Consider the following 20447-nt stretch of genomic DNA (forward strand, 5'->3'; position numbering starts at 1 on the left):
AGAAAGAAAGAAACTTATGGAGTACAAACTCAATAACCAAACTAGTTGATTAATTTAGTTCCAAATTCTCAACATATAGCATCTTACGGAACAACCAACAAATCCAACATTAATCGATTTAGTTGTAGGGTGCTCGACATAAGACACATAATAGAGCCTTCACATTTTACAAATGATAGATCAATGAAGACCAAAACCGTGGATCTATTCTATTTTCCATCATTATATGCATAAAAATATAATAGACTTTATCCTTGTCTTACAAAAGATTTAATCCTATTTTCCATCAAATACATGACTGCATAGGCATAACTTTTGTAAATGTCAAAAGTCCATTCGTTGTTTCATCAATACGAATACCAATTCCTGAACGACTTTACTTTTGACAAGATATGTGACGCAAACAATACATATCCCATAAAAATATTGCAATATATCAAACCATTAGAATACTGCAATAACAATCATCCTCCAAATATTTTTAGAATTTTTTAAACCCAAAACCTAAAAAATAACACAAGAAGATGAAAACAAAAATAGCTATGTGTAGTCACAATAGTCACTATTCAAAACGCTAGTTATTCTTCCAACTAATCCAAAAAGAAGACATCCTAGGTATCTAAACAAACACGAATTACTCATCTTCTTCTTCTTCTTCCTCTTAATCATCAGAGATATTCCAAGAAGCTCGAATTGTGTTCAACTCCTCCTTGAGTTAGGGAAACTTTGTTGCAACCAAGGACAATTGTTCTTGAACACACCTTAACTATGGTATCAACTTCCCGTACACCTTCATGAATCTTTTGGATAAGGCTTATTGTAGTAGGGTCGTTAAAATCAAGAAAATCAATTCTTTGTCGCTTACAAGCATTTTCCTTTACACGCCTAAAGGTACACGGGCGAACCAATTTGGGAACCCCAATAGAGTTGCCAATAAAATTACAACCACGATCTTGACAAATGCGACTAATCAAGCAAGGGTATCCCAACATTTTGACGGGAGAAGTCATCGAGATCATTTGAGAGATAATGAATCCAAAAACATCGAGACTAGAAATACCCGAATTAAGGAAATAAACCAATTCCGCAAAATCATGACTCCACCAAGAATTTTCAATTGTGGAGGGACAAAGATTGGGAATACCAAGTTTTCCAAAAGCCATTAAGGCAATACTAAGATAATTAGTGGGAAACTTTCCTTGACTCCAAACGACCTTCTTACCACAAAGCCCAATTGAAATATCATCACACGAAGGACGTTCATCATCGGGTCTAGGAAGCCGAACATTTCCTAATGGAATATTAGTAAGCCTTGAAATTAGGTCTCTATAAACAAGGAACCTTTTCTTACCAATCATGGATTTGAATTCCATTTTGTTGTGATTAACATCATGAATATTGGCATAGAAAACCCTTGTAAGAGAATCAAATTCTTGACCTAGACCATCAAAGATATTTCCAATCTTGAATTTTGAAAAGCATACTAAAGCCTCTTCATGCCCACTATAAAAATCAATCCTCTTTTCTAGAATAAAACCCTTATTGGCAATTTTATCAAACACTCTTTCACAAGCATCATTCACATTCCTAATTCTATGAGAGTTTTGATTATAAGAAGGATTCAAGCTAGAGGATTTTGACTTTTTGAAACTCCTTTTTGTAACCTTAGAAATCACCATAGTTCTGAGAAATAGAAAGGAGCAAGAGGATAAAACTTACTTGGATAGAGAACTTCAAACACCCTCCCTCTTGATTTATTCAATGAATCTCTAATGGTGGAAAACAAAAAACCTAGTTCACGTAAGCGGACGGGATAAAAGGAAGGATAAGGTTCACGGACCACCAATATATATATCCCTCATTCATGGGTTTGGGCTAAACAAAGTGACCCATAATACATGAGGGATTTTCTTAACCCTTTTTCACATTAAGGTACACAACCAAAATAAGTGAAAGACAACAAAAGTAACAGAAATCAAAACAATACAACAGTACACAACTTAAACTATTTCTTGCCCCACTTCAACATATGTACAAATGGGGTAAATGCCATCATTGTTACCAAGAGGCATGGTCCGCAGAGAGGTTCTCATGCGGCATGTCTGGTTGATAAGTGTGAACAGCCCCTGTAGTATAATCAAAATAATGATGATAGTCGGGACAACTGGAGCTTTCTATTTCTCGTTTGTTCGGGATGGAAGAAGGATATTTCCGATTTCTGGGTTGTACAGTATTACCAGACTTAACACAACTAACACCCTTTCCGGAAAGATTCTTAGACTTAAGAGAATTAAGTTTTTCTAAGAACTTAAAACGCATTCGAACGCTTTAAACAGATCTTTATCAATTGATCCATCACGATAGTATTCCTCATAGAGATCAAAGGTTAATCTAGAGAGGTTCCCTATCCTTGAGCGTATTGAGCGTTTTACCTTCTTTTTATTTTTTCCTTTAGATTCCTTCTTATCATCTAAATCTTCCTTTTTAAATGAAGAGATATTATCATGATAACCATGAGGTTTTAACCATAATAGTCTTTGAACAATCCTTAAGGAATTCTGGTGTGCGTTACTGATGCCAGGAGCAGTTTTTCCTAAGAAATTTCCCATAGGAAAATTTAACAGGAACGAACAAACACAAACTTATCAGGTTTACTGTGTTTGCATGCTCTGATACCAATTGAAAAAGTGGGGGTCTAATAACACCACCCAATATTTCTCTTAGCAATCTGTATGGACTAACTCTGAAATACTTTGCTAGAGAATCAACTAGACAGTCAGACTCAATCTAGAATAAAGTATCTCAAGGAGTTATTATCTCTCACTTGTTTTGATTAATACTCAAGCTAAAACAATAGCGAGTCTTTTTAATCAAACACAAGGAATAACTTGGACGGTACCAAAGACCAATATCCAAGGATCAATCAATATCAACCAACAACCAAGGTTGGATTTCCAATTGATGATCTTAACGCACAACCTGTATTATTTCAATTATATAAAAATATAATGCGGAAAAGAAATAACACAGACACCAGAAAGTTTGTTAACGAGGAAACCGCAAATGCAGAAAAACCATGGGACCTAGTCCAGATTGAATACACACTGTATTAAGCCGCTACAGACACTAGCTGAAAAAGCGGGGGTCTAACAACACCACCTAATATTCCGATTAGCAATATAACTCCGAAATACTTTGCTAGAGAATCAACTAGACAGTCAGACTCAATCTAGAATAAAGTATCTCAAGGAGTTAATATCTCTCACTTGTTTTGACTAATACTCGAGCTAAAACAATAGCGAATCCTTTTAATCAAACATAAGAAATAACTTGGACGGTACCAAAGACCAATATCCAAGTGTTAATCAATGAAATCAACAACCACAAGGTTGGATCTCTAATCGATTATAATTTAACGCACAACCTGTATTATTTCAATTATATAAAATATAATGCGGAAAAGAAATAACACAGACACCAGAAATTTTGTTACAGAGGAAACCGCAAATGCAAAAAAACCCCGGGACCTAGTCCAGATTGAATACACACTTTATTAAGCCGCTACAGACACTAGCCTACTGCAAACTAACTTCGGACTGGACTATAGTTGAACCCCTATCAATCTCCCACTGATACAAGGTACAGTTATACTCCTACGCCTCTGATCCCAGCATGATGCTACGTACTTGATTCCCTTAGCCGATCTCACCCACAACTAAGAGTTGCTACGACCCAAAATCGCAGGCTTTAACAATAAAAAAATCTGTCTCACACAGAAAAGTCTATCAAAGGATAAATCTGTCTCCCACAGAAAAACCCTAGGTTTTGTTCCGTCTTTAGATATGAAATCAAGGTAACAGGAACCAATTGATTAATCCGATATTATATTCCCGAAGAACAGCCTAGATTAATCAATCACCTCTCAAGCTCCACTAACGAAGGTTTCACCATAATTACTTGGCAATGACATACCTGATGAACCATATTATGTTCACTTCTCCTAATCACCAGCTAAACCAGCTCAATCAAGATGACCAACGACAGAGATAGCTTTTTTACAATCTCAATTGCTAACTGTGAAATTAATTATTGTTCAGTCTTCTATCTCAGAGTTGTTGGCTTCGAATGATATACTAATACGTCTCTGCACTAGCGCTTTCCCACCGGTTCGCGCTTTTCCTGTTCACGACTCCGACCTTCTTTTATCTTGCTAACGTCTGAACTTGAGAAATGAAAGAAAGCAAGGAGAGCCAACAACTAGTAGATCGAATTCAGTCCTTTGGGAACTGGCTCTGAAAGTAGAGGATCCTAGTTAACTTAGCCGGGAAATGCTGGACCTTATGTGAATCTTGAAACTCTTTATTTTTCTAACTCAGTTGGCGACCTTGGATCTGCTGGTAGGACGAAAAGCAAGAACAAGTGGCGGAGAGCTCTGTGATTCCACCCGTATAGTGTACGCTCCTAGTTTATAATCATTGAATACTGAAGTGGGTGGTCAACATGGATGCTTATAATCCTTCCTGACTACACAAGAGGATTATCGAGGAATCACAAACAGTGAGGCAAAGATGTTTGTGACTTATTTATCTTTCCTATCGGAGAACTCTCATGATCTCAATCCAATCAATTAATTGTACTCGTACGACAGAAAATGCAAGATCAGATCACACAACTACGATAAAAGTAGTATCGGTCTGGCTTCACAATCCCATTGAAGTCTTTAAGTCGTTAACCTGATTTTAGAGAAGAAAATCAAAGGTTAATGGAGATCGACTCTAGCGAGCGCACTAGTATCACACAGACGTGTGGGGATTAAGTTTTTCTCTAGCTAGAAGTCCCCTATATATAGCCTTTCAAATCAGGATTTTGCCTTAGTTACAATGCAATCCATATTCACCATTAAAAGAAAACCTGATTTAGATTCAAGCTAATATTTCTCAACCGTTAGATCGAAAAACATAGCTTGTCATACACACTTGGTAAACGTTTACTGGGTTCGTGAAAACCATGCCCAAACGTGTACGCGTATGTTGGTTCAACATAGTAACCAAAAGGTTAACCATATGAGCATCTCATATTAAACTGGTTCTTTTTCACCGTAACTAGTTCAACTGACTTCAAATGAACTAGTTAAGAGTTGTTCAATTCCTATGAGATCTCATGTAACTACACAAGACAAAATTGAAAAAAATATGATTCGATTCGATTGAATCGGCTCATGAACATTTTAGCCACGGTTTGCAAAAGCATTCCTTAGTAATTTAATGTATCATGTTCAGAGCACATCTTTAGATCATAACCACTTAAGCTCACAAACAAGTTCGCGGACTTAAGCTCAATCGGTTGAGTTTTCCAAACTCAGAAAAAATTCTCGGTCGAGAACTTCCGCCAGTTCGCGGACTGAGCGCACAAACGAGTTTTGGAAAATCCCAGCAGAAATTTTCGGTATGAAAACTTCCATCAGTTCGCGGACTTGGCAAGGCCAATTCCACAATCCTACCGATTTCTCTTGATCAACAAAGTTCGAAAACTTCGGTTCAAGGAATACATGGTTATGTAATCTAAACTCTCATTCCAACCATTCAGACATTCTCAGAGGACGCTATGTATCCGTTATTCACAGACCAATTCACGTCAGAGCAATTCTCAAAGTGATTGAAACTTTTCATGACTTTCGTCACTAGGTGAAGATAAACCTGATCAAAGCGAAACGCTTTACCAACACATGATTTCGAGAAAAAGATAAGCATTGAATACTCAGCTCAAAAAATCAAATGTGTATGATCTAGTCTATATAGCTTACAACTTTTCTCTCATAAGAAGTAGGAGATAGAATAGATAGACTTTTGGGTGATAGATAAGTTCAAGTCTTCACATACCTTTTTGTTAATGAAGTTCCACGGTTCCTTGTGTAGATTTTCGTCGTTGTCGTTGAATCGCCATGAAGTCCTTGAGATCAACTCCACTTTTCCTATCCTAGTCTGAGACTTAGCTAATAGGATAGAAATTAAGACTTATAGTTTTGATCACTAACATTGACAAACATGCTTGATAAACGCATGCGAGGTCGACCAAGCTATGCTCTAACAATCTCCTCCTTTGTCAATTTTAGTGACAAAACTATTAATGCATATGGAATACAAAAAAGTTAAACTTTGGTGGCTCCTATTCCATAATATAATCTTCAACGTTCCTTGAAATCTTCATCCTTCCAAGTACTCCAATGATCCCAAAGGTTGTAAGTTTAGCATCACCATTGTTGAAGATCCATAGCAATAATAAGGAGAGAAATCGAGATTATTGATCATTATTATACAGTGTCATAGTACTATTATGTAGCATCAAAGTCCAATTGCATCACGACTTTAACAATAATACTATGGTGATATGTATCACTCCCCCTTAGTCAATATTCTATCTCGATCATGGAAACCACTCTCCCTTACACAATGATCCGAAATCCATATGTATTAGTAGTGTGAACTACAATATTTCTCCCCCTTTTTGTCAATAAAATTGTCCAAGGCAAAAGAACGGGTTCATAATGAAATTTCCACAAGAGACATTTCATATACCAAAAGAAGGAATACACATCAACTTAATTTAGATGCAGTCTTATAGCCGAAGCTAACAGCATTCATCAAGGAGTTTAAAGATACAAGATAACCCCTTTAAAATTCCACTGCCGCACACCCCGCAAGATATTACCATTAAGCACAAGTTCAAAAGAACTCTCCCCCATTTGATGTCATTCCCAAGAGAACAACAAGAGCGACCTTAATTTCGAAAGAAAAGAAGGATTTTTAATTGGACACCAAAAATCAAAGAATGATTTTCTATATCCAAAACTCAACCAAATTAATCACAAGTAAACCCATGATTAATTCAATTGGAATACGCAACTAAATCAAAACACAAAAGTGATCAATTTAATATAAAGTGCTCAACATAAGTAAACCTACGGAGCTACGACTAAGTTAATCTTATGGAGGTGACTAACTTAACCGTTCAAATACTCAACATAAGGAAAACCTTATGTAGTATAAGAATACTCAACATAAGGAAAACCTTACGGAATATTCAAGACTACATTAACCAATAAAACATGATAGTGTAGCCATTCATATACTTAACACAAGGAATTGTGGGATATATGAAAACTCAACTAGATTAATTAAAGAGATTCTATAATTAATATAATTGGAATATAAATAACCAAACTAATCACCGAAGTAATCAATTTAATTATTTTTGGGATCAACATAAGAGAATTTATGGAACCCCGACTAAGTTTATCATAGAACATGACAACCTTAACCGTACATGTACTCAACATAAGAAAGAAAGAAACTTATGGAGTACAAAATAAATAACCAAACTATTTGATTAATTTAGTTCCTAATGCTCGACATATAACATCTTACGGAACAACCAACAAAGCCAATAAGAATAATCGACTTAGTCGTATGGTGCTCAACATAAGACACACAATGGAGCCTTCACGGTATACAAAGGAAAGATCAATGAAGACCAAAATCGTGGATAAACATACAAGGATCTATTTTATTTTCCATCATTATGTGTGTTAGTATTTGGCCGGTCAAGTTATGTACCCTGACCCATGAACAAATCCACCTATATGCCCGCATATGTTGGAACAAAATAGTCGAACGTGGGAGAATCAGTTTCTTCCATAGGTTTTGATTGACAAGTACTCGGAGGACTTCTTCCACTTCCCTGAACGGCATATATAAGAGTATAGGTTACTCTTATCTTTATTAAGAGAACTGCCGCAAAACTTAGGGTTCACACAGAAACTGTACTTCTCTTCCATTACTTCTCTAGGAGATTAGGGTGTGAACAAGTAGTATACTCTTTATTAGATTATATTCAAGGCTTCACTGAAATTGAAGATCAAAGAAGGATTCTCAAGAGGCTTGTAACAACAATCATTCGATCCTGGGGTTTTCGGATCTTCCGCAGGTAAGTTCTTATATGAATCCATTTACATTGATTCATGTTTTTGTAACAGTGGCATCATGAGATGTTTTGTACTGATTGATTCGCCTTTTGGAGTGTTCTCTGTTCTGATCTCTGTGTGATAATAGGATTTTTATTTTTCATCATATGCTTGGTTGAAATTTTGTATCTCTGTATGATGTATGTAATGGGAGTTTTGTATCTCTGGTTGATGTATGCAATGGGAGTTTTCGTATCTCTGTTTGATGTATGCATTAGGAGTGAAGTGTCGCATGATGATTTTGTATCTCCATTTGATGTATGATGAATCTCTTGTTGATTTAACGGAAAATGGGTCATTTGTCCAAATATTTTTAAAACATGGTTCAAATGGATGAGTAAAAATTAGTGTGGGTGAAATGGATACTAAAAAAATAGCAAGGATGAAACTGGATTCATCCTGACTTAAAATTAAAAAATAGTAAGGATGAAACTGGATGCATCCTGATGTAAATTAAAAATAAGAAAAAGTATTTGAAAATGGGTAAGATGAAACTGTTTACATCCTGGCTATTTTTACATTTTGTCCATTTAAACAGTATCAAAATCTAAATGTTCTTTTCACCCAGGAATTGTTGATTTTGGTCTTTTTAATTTTAAGTCAGGTTGAACAGGACACTTAGATTTTGATACATTTAACCAATTTTGTGAATACACAAAATTGGTTAAAAAGACCAAAATCAACAATTCCTGGGTGAAAAGAACATTTAGATTTTGATACTGTTTAAATGGACAAAAATGTAAAAATAGCCAGGATGTAAACAATTTCATCCTGCCCATTTTCAAATACTTTTTCTTATTTTAAATTTACACATGATGCATCCAGTTTCATCCTCGCTATTTTTTAAGTTTAAGCCAGGAAGAATCCAGTTTCATCTTTGCTAATTTTTTTGTCCATTTCACCCATACTAATTTTTACTCGTCCATTTGAACCTTGTTTTAAAAATATTTGGACAAATGACCCATTTTCCGTTGATTTAATTCGTATACAGGGGAAGTCCTGTTTTTTCTCGAATATGCTCCGCGTATGTTTGGAAGAAACATAAAATATTTTGTGTATTTTCCGGACAAGTGAGTCCAGCATCCTTGGGATGACCTGTACACTTACTTTCATTGGTTGAAAGTATTTTTGTGTATATCACAAGAAGATTTTACATCTTTATGTTTCTTGTGTAATCCTATAGTTTGACTAATCATGCCATATGTAGATATGCTGTGGATAGTGTGACCATGATGAGTGTATTTTTTTGCTATACCGATTTGTTCCCATCATGAAGAGTCAGTCAAGTTGACATCTGTTTGAATCTGTATGTTCTCTGAAACTCCCATGAGCTTTCAAAGCCGAGCAAGAGGATACAATTAGTAATGGACTTAGTGCCCAGTACTTAGAGATTGTATCAGGAGGGATTATATATTTGTTATAATAAATCCATAGCTCTGTAGCTCCGTAAACATCTGCTCGGTACGCTTTTAGAAACAAGAAAATGGTTTTGTACTGTGTTCTTGATTGTTTTTAAAGCTCGTCATTTTTATTAGGTGAAAATGATTTTTGAGATGGGTGGTGGGTACCTAGCAGTAAAGGAACTCAAAATGATTATGTATTGATCTGTTTTGTCTTCATATGGTTTGTGAAAAAGAGTCCCCATGTTTTTCTTGCTGTGTGTACCATATGTTTTATGAGTTTTCAGAAACTTCTGAATGTGTTTATACCCGATCATGAAGAAGATGAGTCCTAAGTGGGCTTGTGGCCTATATGGGATTTGTGTCCATTGGTTAATCCAATAAGTGGGCTTATGTAGCCTAAATGGGCTTAGTGTCCGTTGGTTAATTAATAAGTGTATGCAGTTTGTTTTCGGTATTCCGGTAACCGGAGAGTCTCGTTATGTTCATAAGTTGAACAGTAACATGACATTCTCAACTTAAAGTTACATTTTTGCTTTCAGGCTCATCTTATATATAAATATATATACATTAATCATAATTTAAATTGTATGGTATGATCACATATTTGTATTCATAACATGCTTGCTAAATGAAAATGCTTAATATGAATGATCACATGTTGTTTTGTGTGTGCATTGACATGCTAGTTAAATGACAATTAGTGGTGTAGTTGGTTTAAGATATGTGTTTTACCAATGGTTACTTGTCCAAATTAATTAATAAATTTCATGTTGAAGTACATATTTGGGTGATGATTATGAGCCTAGCGAAATTTCGATCCTAAATTTGTATGTAAATGTTATTTTTATTAATTAGATTTTGAGACGGTATTTCGAATGTACACATAATAATAATGTCAACCTTTGTGCAAAATACGTGTAGAAATGTCTACCGAGAATTTGATTGCTGATCTCACCAAGGGATACAAACTAGATGGGAAGAAGTATGCATGTGGAATAGAAAAATTCAGTACCTGTTCGACTCCAAAGATCAAACGGAACTGTTAACAAATGAGATGGTCCGACCTCAAAAAGGTAATTCTATACAAGCCCGTCGTGACCTTGAAGCCTACGAAGCTTGGGTTAAGAAAGATCGTCATGCACGCTATGCAATGTTGAGTAGCATGAATGATGTTCTAATTGGAGAACATGAGAATTATCCAACATCCAAGCAAATGTAGAATCAGATAAAATTTGATTTTGGTGGTACGTCCACTACTAGACTTCGCAACTTAGTGCTGAAATTCGAGGTTTATGGAAAACATCCCAAGCATCAATGACTGAACATCTTAGGATGATGTCGTCAATGATACGTGATTTAAAATCTGCTGGGAATGTTCTTACGGATGAACAACAAGTTTTAGCTGTGAAAAGGTCGTTGCCTGATTCTTGGGTGTATATGAAGCAAATTTTGACTCATAATGAAGGCATCAAGAATTTTTCTGATATCTCTCGACACGTTGAGCTTGAGGCTTAGCGCCAAAAGGAGACACGTGTGTCTGCCTTGTATGCTCAAGGTGAGCGCAAACCACAGGGTAGGCGCAAGAATGATAGCCGAAAAGATGTTAGCAAGGCAGAAAAGACAGCTAAACGCCGTCGTGGCAAGCGAGCTGGTAAAAAGGATAAGTCCAAGTTGAAATGCTAAAACTGTAACAAAAAGGGACATTTTGGCCGTGAGTGCACAGAGCCTAAAAAGGTACCTTTTTCACCCAACTCCGTAAAGATTTGTGTTTGAACACATGTACTGGTTGCTCACTCTCTCCCTGAATGGATTGTAGATATGGAAGCAACAAGACATGTAGCTCGAGATCGAGCGGGGTTCGTAAATTATCGACGTCTTTCACGTGGTACACAAAGAGTCTATATGGGCAATGGCTCAAGTGAGGAAGCTGTGGGAGTTGGTACTTATCAACTTCATATGCACTCTGGACGCATTTTAACACTTCATGATGTGCTCTATGTACCTGGAATTCATCATAATTTACTTTCAGTTATTGCACTTCTTAGTTTTGGATATTCTTTTAAAATTGAAGACGATAGACTAGACATCAGTTATGATGGTATTTTGTTTGGACAAGGTTATTTAAGTAATAACTTCTTTAAATTAGATTTGTTTAATACTTTTTCTTCTGATGTTTTAGTAACTAATGCTAGTAGTAGTGTTGTTGATGATTGTATGACTTGGCATGCTAGACTAGTCCACATTGGGCAAGATAAGATGACAAGGTTATCTCGAGAAGGCCATCTTGGCTCACTCGCTAAAGTTTCCTTACCCGTTTGTGAACCCTGTCTAGAAGGCAAAGCTTGTAGAAAGCCTTTTGGTAAGGCTAAACGTGCTACTCAACCTCTTGAGTTGGTACATTCTGACATCTGTGGACCTATGAATATTAAAGCTAGGCATGGTTATTCCTATTTTCTTACATTTATTGATGATTATACGCGATTTGGTTATGTATATTTGTTCGCTCACCGCTACAAAGCCTTGGATTGTTTCAAGCGCTTTGTAGTAGAGGTTGAGAATCAAACTGGGAAGAGTTTGAAGACTCTCCGTACTGACCGTGGACGCGAATACTTATCTGATATGTTCAAAGAATTTTGTGATACAAAGGGTATAACTAGGCAGCTTACTATTCCCTATGCTCCGCAACAAAATGGTGTTGCAGAGAGAAGGAATAGAACATTATTGGATATGGTTAGATCAATGATGGCGCAACCCAACCTCCCAATATCTTTCTGGGGGGATGCTATTATGACTTCGGCCTGCATTTTGAACCGTGTCCCGTCACAGTCAGTTCCTACCACACCATATGAACTCTGGAAAGGCGAAAAACCCAATTTAGGGAATTTGCGCCCATGGGGTTCAGCTGGTTTTGTTCACAAAACTTTTCACACGCATGGGAAACTAGGACCTAGAGCAAGAAAGCTTGTCTTTATAAGGTATTCTGATTGCTCAAAAGTTTATGTGATGTATGGTGAACATCCAAGTGAAGGAATGACTGAAGTAGAGTCCAGAGATATTGTTTTCATTGAAGATGATTTTCCTCGCATCACTGACATTAACAAGGACTTAGAACTCTTTGAAATAGAAGAGAATGTTGACATCTTTCCATCTTTTAGCGAAGGTAGGGAATTAGTTTCTCAACCTATACCCGCTGAAGATAGTGGGAGTGATCTTCATCCTAGTGGGAGTATCACACTAGAGCCCTAAGAAAAGTAAGTGTCAAAAAGTACCTCGTAGTCGTTTTGAGATTGAAGGGGGAATATCAATGTGTGCTGCGAGTGTTGAGGATGAACCTACTTCTTATGAAGAAGCGGTTTCATGCTAGCGACAAATGGATTGTTGGCATGCAGAATGAATTAAAATCAATGAAAGACAATGATGTTTGGGATTATGTTGACCTTCCGCCTGGGCGAAAGACTATTGGAAACAAATGGGTCTTTAAAATTAAACGCAAGGCAGATGGTTCAATTGACAAGTACAAGGATCGCCTAGTAGAGAAGGGATATACCCAACAGGAGGGTATTGACTATGAGGAAACTTTTTCCCCTGTGGTAAGGTTTGCCTCAGTTCGTATCATGCTTGCTATAGTCGCACATTTGGATTTAGAATTGTACCAAATTGATGTTAAAACTGCATTTCTCAATGGAGAACTGGACAAAGAGATTTACATGTCTCAACCCAAGGGTTTGAAGTCAAGGGACAAGAGCGCAAAGTTTTCCGTCTCAAACGTTCTATTTTTGGTCTTAAGCAATCGTCTAGACAATGGTATATGCGTTTCCATCAGTCTATCACCTCTGCTGGTTATGAGATGATTGAGGAAGACCATTGTGTGTATATTAAACGATCCAAGGAAAGTATTCTTATCCTAGCATTGTACGTCGATGATATACTATTAACTGGTAATGATCTTGAAGGTATTGTCGCCACTAAGAAGTGGATGTCCTCTAATTTTGAAATGACGGACATGGGGAAGCTAATTATGTATTAGGTGTTAAGATCACACGAGATCACTCAAGAAAGATTCTTAGTTTGTCACAAGAGACTTACATAAAGAAAATTCTTGAACATTTTCGAATGCATGATTGCAAACCCATTTACACTCCTATGGATAAAATTTTGGCTAAGTTAAGATCAATGCCCAAAGAATGAAGAAGAAAAGAATTATATGTCCAAAGTACCTTATGCATCTGCAGTTGGGAGTCTAATGTATGTTATGTTGTGTACTAGACCTGTCATAAGTTTCGCAGTGGGTATGGTAAGCCGTTACCAAAGTAACCCTGGACCGGATCACTGGAAAGTGGTCAAAAGGATATTTCGTTATCTTAAAGGGACTGATGATCTTACCCTTTGTTATCATGGTGATGATATTAGACTTAAAGGATTTAGCGATGCCGATTGGGGAAACGATAAAGATGAGTACAAGTCCACTTCAGGTTATGTGTTTAAACTAGGAGGTGGTGCAATCACTTGGTGTAGTAATAAACAGAAGTGTGTTTCTCTTTCCACTATGGAAGCAGAGTATGTTGCACTTTCAGCAGCTGTCCAAGAAGTTGTGTGGTTAAGGAGATTTCTTAAGAGTCTTGGTGTCTCAGAAAATGCAAAGGATGCGGTGGTGCTTCATAGTGATAGCACATCAGCTCTTGCATATGTGAAGGATCCCAAATACAATGGAAAAACCAAGCATATTGGTAGGTGATTCCATTTCATACGTAATATAGTTGCACAAAGAAAGGTTGTTCTTAGACATATCTCCACGAACAAGATGTTGGCTGACCCTTTGAACAAGCCAATGCCGAGATTTGTTTTCCAATCTCATGTAGAGAACATGGGATTGACTAGGATTTGATATGTAGAACATTTGATTATTGTTTGATGACATTATTATTATTTTTGAGTGAATGAATGAGTATTGATTGTTTTCTATTAAATATGTTATATATAATTCAACTATATTATTCATGTGCAGTGTAGTCAATTTCGGCCATCTCGGCCGAAATATCGGCGAGATTTCGCGTTTCGCCCCAAGAGCGAGACGATTCTCGTAATATCGCGAGACGATATTTTCAAGGGAATCTCAGATTGTACCGGTAATATCGGGAAGAACCGGGTATCTCGGCCGGCAATATTCCTTCTTTTTTTTTCCCGTCAGATTAACATTCACATTCAAAGATCAAAGAGAACCAAAGAGAACCATTTTTGTTGATTTCACATAAAAGGATTAAATGATCCATTTTTATTGATTCATCTTACACAGAACACAAAAAAGCTGGGAAAAGATCTAATCTACCGGTATTGACAAATCAAGCTAAGAAAATCAATCACACGAAAAGAGGGTTTGTGAAGAAAAAAAGATTATTGTTGACCAGGAAAAATATTGTTGAAGAACTCCTTGCATCAATTGTTGTTTCTTAACGGATTTTGTTGTTTGTCCTCTATTGATGCTGTGTTATTTGAAATTTGGAGATTAAATTAGGGTTTCTAAACTATACTGGAAAAAACAGAGTAAGAAGAGATGAAGATGACATTGTTAGGCAGATTCTTCCAAACCCTAACCATGGTCTGATTTGTAGCGGAACATTTGAAAGAGGGAGGCGGAGAGGCCGGGTGAAAAGTGGAAACCATGACTACTCTTTTGATTTTAACAGTGCATGAGTTGTAGTTGTACTCTTTTTGATATTCTTTCACCGAAAATTAAAGGCTTATATTATCATCATCATTGTCCACTGAACTAGGCATGGGGAGTAAATCAATTGAAATTGATTTCTTTCAAAATCGAGAAAGAAATGGCAGTGAATTTAATCTAACATTAGATGCGAGCGACTGCAAGTATAAACACAGTTTCATATATACGTGTCAAATATTCACCCACATAAGTGTCCACAACTACATTCCATGCATTTTACAAACAAAACTAGTGATAAAACACCTAGGTGACCAACTTTGTGGTACAAAAACTCCAGCCATATTATTTTTAATAAATTAAAAAAATTTCATTAAAAAGTGGCACAAAAACTCCAGGTCAAATTACAATAAGCAAATTTAGTTTTTGTTACTTTAAAAAAACCCAAGCATACCCTTTTAGCTTTCTTCTTCTTCTTTCTCCCATCTCCTTCTCCCCACCACCATCACCATCACCGCTAGCAGCACCGATAGATCTCCACGAATACCATCAGCAACACCTCCGACACCACAAGCAACAACATCTACGTCACCACCAGCATCAATTTCCGTCTTTAAAACTTGGTTTTCTCCGTAATAGTTGAGAAAGAGGGTTAAATCCAGATCGTGTTTTTTAAAAAGGGGTTAGTGCATCAAAACCTCTTTAATTCTTCATTTTAATTCGTATCTCTGTATTTTAATCTTGTTTTGATTGAGAGTGATGTTGTTGAATCGATTATCAAAATTAGACTTCACAGAAAATGTATATCGAAGGTCAAATTTACGGTTTCTGTTTTGATTGATTCTTTTTTATTAATCTCAACGGTTTGTTCGAATTAAAGTGGGTTTGTTCTGATTTTGAAGTAGAGATGGTAGTATGAAGTTTAATTTTAATTTCATAGAGAATTACGGTTTATGTTCTTCCCTAAATTAAGAAACTAGGGTTCTTCTTTTTGATATTGATCTATCTGCAAAATTTAGGGAGAGGGTTTTGATTAAGAAGGATCTGATTGAGAAAAGGATGTTGATGAATTTGAATCTCTGATGAGTTAAAAAGAGGGATCTGATTTTAAGTTGAAATAGTGGGAGAGATTGTTATGTTTCTTAACAAATTAGAAGATTGAGTTGCTGCTGCTGTTTGGTAAATGGGTTTTCGACCTAAAAAGATATTTTACTGAGATGTAGTATATCAATTGATAGAATTATTGATGTTCTTGAAACTGCAGTTGATAGTTTTGATTATTAGTTTAGGTCATGATGAGTTACAGGGATTATGAAGCTACAAATGTGATGAAGGTGATGGCTTGAGATGTTATGGAGTGAACTGATGATGAGTTATGTTAATGGAGATGAGATAGACATTTAAGTTGTTGATAGAAATGAGTATAATTATGAAAATTCAAAAAATGGATGTTGTGATCATGGTAGAGCAAGGAAGTTTACTGTATGCAGTTGAGATAGAGATTCAGAAGAATGAGTTAGATTTGAATTCTGCTAGTTCCATAATCGTTACGGATGGAGATAATTAGTTCCATAGTCGTTTGCAACGACAAGACTGGAGTTTTGGTTCACTCGTTGGTTTTCTCCTTCACATCCTTTCAAACGGTAAGGCGGTGGTGGGTTTACATAAATTAGGTATGTCCTGTCATATAATTTTTAGGTGGTTCTTATTCAGTGATCGTCAATTTACCGCTATTCTCATGGAAACTTGGTGTTTATTTCTTCAATTTCTGCAGATATGTCGGCAAAATTGTCACAAACTTTACAAATCAGTGATCTCAATGATTACATTGCACCATCAAAAGCTTGCATAGTCTCTCTAAATGGGACTATGACTGCTAAGAAGCAGGAGACATCCCAGGTGGTGGTGACTTTAGTTTCAATAAGAATTTTATTGATTTCTAGTTGTTATATCAAATGATTTTTTTTGACTAATTCTTGTTTTTGATTTTACAGAACCAAGTGGTGATTGCACCTTCTGTCAAACAATTGGACACGAAACCAGTTAAAATTTCATTGAAGGACTGCTTGGAGTGCAAGTACGGTGTCTATTTTATCCGTATAGCTTGTTTTTTTTGTTTTAATCATTTGTGTATAGTCAGTAACATATGAATTGGTATGAAGTAAAGCAAATAGGCTAAGCACCATGGGCATGGGTACACAATTTACACTCACGATGGAGTGATGAGAAATAGCTAGTTACTTACTTAGAGTAATCCCGAAATAAAAAAAAATATAGAAAGATAATCTTATTATGTTAACCTAGGAGAGGGTGGTTCCACGAAGAAAGAGTTGTGTTTATGTCTCCTTTAGTTACAATTAGCTCGTTAATTGCTAGACTTTGGTCGTAAAGAAGGAACATTTTTATTTTTGAAATACATGGTGGAAGGTTGGTTGTTCTTGTTGGTGAATGAGTATGTTGCACCAGTCTAAGGAACAAAGTCATGTTCATGTTTAAGATTTAGTTATGATGATTTAGGAGCTAAATATGTAACATATTGATTTTAGCATAGAGCATGGATCTGTGTTGATGTGTTGTTGTTGTCTTGGCTAGGGCTACAAGGATGAAAAGAAGATGGTCAATGAAGCAGATGATGCTGTAAACTAGAGAAGAAATTAAGCTTAAATGAAGTGCAGCTACTGATGAATTCTGATGAAACTAATTATGGTTTCATCTTATTTATGATGAAACCATAATCGGTTTCATCGTATTTATGATGAAACCAAAATTGGTTTCATCTAATTTTTGGTCAGTGGTGGTGGTGGTCGTCGAAGGGTGTTGGCGATGTTACTGGTTTTAGTCGGTGGTGGTCGGCGGTGGTCGCCAATGGTGGTGCTGGCAGTTGATAATATGTGTTGTAGCATAGAGCATGGATTTGTGTTGTTGTGATGTTGATGTATCTAAGACAACTGCAACATAAGATCCTTGTTGAATTTTTCTTGTAGTTGAATTCTGATGAAACCAATTAGGGTTTCATCTTATTTTATGATGAAACCAAAATCGGTTTCATCGGATTTATGATGAAACCAAAATCGGTTTCATCTAAATTTTGGTCAGTAGTGGTGGTGGTTGGTGGCGGTGGTGGTCGGTGGCGGCGGTGGTGGTCGGAGGTGGCGGTGGTCGACGGCGGCGGCGGTGACGGTCGGAGGTGGCGGTGGTGGTGGTCGGTGCGGACGGTGGTCGGTGGCGGTCGAAGGCGGCACGGTGGCAGCGGTCGGAGGTGCGACGGCGGTCGGAGGTGGTGGCGGCGATGGTTGGCGGTGGTGGTCGGTGGCGGCGGCGACGGTGGTGGTCGGTGGTGGTGGTAGAAGGTGGCGTTGCTTGTTGGTGGTGACAATATAATAAGAATTAAAGTGGGGTTGATTTTTTTTTTGTTGGGGTGATTTAAACTAAGAGGGTAATATAGACCAATTATATTAAATCGGTTTTTTGTGAACAATTTGTTTTTTTTGGAGTTTTTATGTATGGATAGTGACACCTTTGGGGTTTTAACTCGCGGACCGTTTTACAAATTCATATCCGATATGCGTCGAATTAATTCGTGCTACCCAAGCTACCGCATTCACAAAGAAATTTCAAATTGTGCATGACATTTTATTTATTTTTCTGTAATTTATATAACTTAATACGTATAATGTACTAAAAATGTTTACTACAAAATTATACATATAAAATTTTAAACCGATATTGTATCCGATATTTGAAACCGAAATCTCCCCGATACAAAACTGTACCAGTGTACCGGTTCCAAGCCGAGACAAACCGATATCTGATATTAACTACATTGTTCATGTGTACATGTATTTGAAGTTGTATACAGGCAAGAATCGGCCTACTCACATAGGTGATCCGCCTTGGCGCTTTGTATAGCGAGCAAGATGAGACAAGAGAAAAGAAGTTTTTGAGAATTTGTATTTCAAAAACTATCTGTTTTTGTAACAGTCTTTTGATTCTTTTCTAAACTGTATAAGTCGTCTTAGTATGTCTAAGATGAGATCTCAAAGATATCAATCATTAAGTTTGACCACCACTTAATGAAGCCTGTTATAAAGTCAGATGTGATTTTCTAAATAGTCTATATGTGTATAACTAGGTTTAGAAATTCAGGTTGGGCGCTTTTTAGCGACTACACTAAGATCTGTATGGTGTATATTTTTAACGCAAGACATGCCACTTAAGTGGGAGAACACCGCTAAGTCGACCAAATATAGGAGAAATGAATGATTCTCTGCTTCGTTGTTGTGTGAGCCACTGGATTAATATCCAATTCTTTTACCCCTTTGACTTGGGTTTATGTCATGAATAGGATACTTAATGATGCTACTTTAGCATGTTTTCTAATACGATGCATATTTCCGTAATATGATACATGTCTAGGAAAGCTATTAAGTTGAATTGGATTGACATGAATTTCTTGGAAGAAAATTTGATGATACGCCACAAATTGTGATTCATTGCTGGCCAGCGTTTTTGGTCTGTCGAAAATCATGAATACAATTTATATGTGTGGGTACAATACTGCTTCTTCGAGGGATTAAGAGTATTGCACCGGGTGTAGTCAAATTATCTGAGGTGAAAATGAGAAGTTAGTAAGTGATGTACTTTGGTTAGTTTGATAAAAACTTAATCATTGTGCTCCTGTCATTTATGTAATGCTCGTGAGGTCGCACACCCTATATCCAGTATGAAGAGTTCGGTAATGTGACATAGAGAGTACTATATTATATGCGTGCAAGTGGTAGATGTTAGTATTTGGCCGGTCAAGTTATGTACCCTGACCCATGAACAAATACACCTATATGCCCGCATATATTGGAACGGAATAGTCGAACGTGGGAGAATCAGTTTCTTCCATAGGTTTTGACTGAGAAGTACTCGAAGGACTTCTTCCACTACCCTGAACGGCATATATAAGAGTATACGTTACTCTTATCTTTATTAAGAGAACTGCCGCAAAACTTAGGGTTCACACAGAAACTGTACTTCTCTTCCATTACTTCTCTAGGAGATTAGGGTGTGAACAAGTAGTATACTCTTTATTAGATTATATTCAAGGCTTCACTGAAATTGAAGATCAAAGAAGGATTCTCAAGAGGCTTGTAACAACAATCATTCGATCCTGGGGTTTTCGGATCTTCCGCAGGTAAGTTCTTATATGAATCCATTTACATTGATTCATGTTTTTGTAACAGTGGCATCATGAGATGTTTTGTACTGATTGATTCGCCTTTTGGAGTGTTCTCTGTTCTGATCTCTGTGTGATAATAGGATTTTTATTTTTCATCATATGCTTGGTTGAAATTTTGTATCTCTGTATGATGTATGT

Source organism: Papaver somniferum, unplaced genomic scaffold (genome assembly GCF_003573695.1).
Source record: "Papaver somniferum cultivar HN1 unplaced genomic scaffold, ASM357369v1 unplaced-scaffold_128, whole genome shotgun sequence".
Taxonomy (NCBI): domain Eukaryota; kingdom Viridiplantae; phylum Streptophyta; class Magnoliopsida; order Ranunculales; family Papaveraceae; genus Papaver; species Papaver somniferum.